This window comes from Piliocolobus tephrosceles, chromosome 1 (genome assembly GCF_002776525.5).
Source record: "Piliocolobus tephrosceles isolate RC106 chromosome 1, ASM277652v3, whole genome shotgun sequence".
Classification (NCBI taxonomy): Eukaryota; Metazoa; Chordata; class Mammalia; order Primates; family Cercopithecidae; genus Piliocolobus; species Piliocolobus tephrosceles.
Genome location: NC_045434.1, coordinates 202,386,617 through 202,388,010, shown reverse-complemented (window position 1 = coordinate 202,388,010; position 1,394 = coordinate 202,386,617). Strand labels below are relative to the sequence as shown.

General features: G+C 55.1%; 1 protein-coding gene across 1 annotated transcript in view; it reads left to right on the top strand.

Annotated features, from left to right (window-relative positions):
• Positions 1 to 908: 908 nt before the first annotated feature.
• VWA5B1 (von Willebrand factor A domain containing 5B1) overlaps positions 909 to 1,394 on the top strand; it is a 67,771-nt gene continuing 67,285 nt past the window's right edge. The window contains exon 1 of the mRNA XM_023219336.2: positions 909 to 1,121. The gene's annotated coding sequence lies outside the window, so the exon portion shown is untranslated. The remainder of the gene's footprint in view (positions 1,122 to 1,394) is intronic.

Below are 1,394 nucleotides of genomic sequence, written 5' to 3'. Positions count from 1 at the left end.
ACCTGTAAAAGGCCAATAAGATGCAGTGGAGTTTCCAGTGTTGGGATCACTGTGAATTTGAATCCCTGCTCTGTCATTTCCTGGCTGTGTACCTTCAGCAAGTCACTCTGCCCCTCCGAATCACAATTTCCCTATAAACCTGAAAGAAAGGCCCTCTTCTTGAGGATTTTTATAAGGCTTAAATGAGATGTGTGATCATTTGCTCCATCCTATACCTCTGAAGCATCTCTCAACTTTGAACTCTGTAACTCTAGGCTCTGAATTTAGATTTTGCAGTCCTAACCCAGCTGGCCACTTGGCTTCCTTGATTATGACAAGCCCCTGGCTCTCTGGGCTACTCAACTTTGTATCTTCAGAGGGCAGAACTTCAGTCTGATGCCTCCAGGAGCTGCACCTAGAATCCTAGCAATCTCCCGTGTGGCTTTGGCATGGCCAGGGGCAGCAAAGGATGGCTTGGGACTCTAAGGGTGAATAGGCATGGCCAAAGGCCCCGGCAGAGGACCTGCCCATGACCACGGTCACCAATGCTGTCTGTTCACTGCACTGTGGCCTTATGGGGGAAAATGGATTGGCAGCCTGTAACACTTGGCTAAAAAATAAACTTGCTGAGGGGTCAGGGAGACATAGAGGGGCCAGCTCCTGCACAGGCAGAAGGTATCCCCGGCCCATGCAGGCTCTGCACAGTGCTGAAATACCCTGGAGGCAGCCCCACTCCCCAGGAAGGAGCTGCCCGCAGGACTGTTATCACTGGCCAGGCCCTTTCCTTCAGCCCCAGCAGGAATTAGCTGAGGCTGCTAAGTGGCCTCCAGCTTTCTCCTGTGCTCTGGAGAAGGGGGAGGGAAGGGCGAGGGGTGGGGAAACAGCACCAGCGGTGTGTGCGTATGGGGTGATTGTCATGGTTACGCTCTGACAAAACAAATGGCTCGGCTTCCTGCAGGCCACCTAAACAGCTATCGCAATGTGGGCATTGATCAAGCCAGCTGCCAGGGCAGCGGGCGCAGGGCTTGGGCACTGGAGCCCAGCCCCGGGCCGCACCTCCAGCAGCGCTGGGTGCAGAAGGCAACCACTGTGGCCGTGGAGGGAGGGAGTGTGTACCTAGACACGTGTGCTTCTGGGGTAAGGTAAGAGCTGGCCCCACTTGTGTGAGGAGGAGAGGCTAGACAAGGGGGCTGCTCTGGGCGGGCAAGGGCATGCATGAGTGTGTGCGTGTGTGTCTGTGGTAAGTGTGTGTGTCTATGTGCATGTGTGTCAGGGTGGGTACACCATGCAGGCACCATGAGGAGGAGCCCAGGATGCTTCAGCATAAGAAGTGAGGGAGCGTGGCCACATGTTGCTACTCAGGTCCGGCTCTCTCTCTCTCTCTCTCTCTCTCTCTCTCTCTCTCTCTCTCTCTC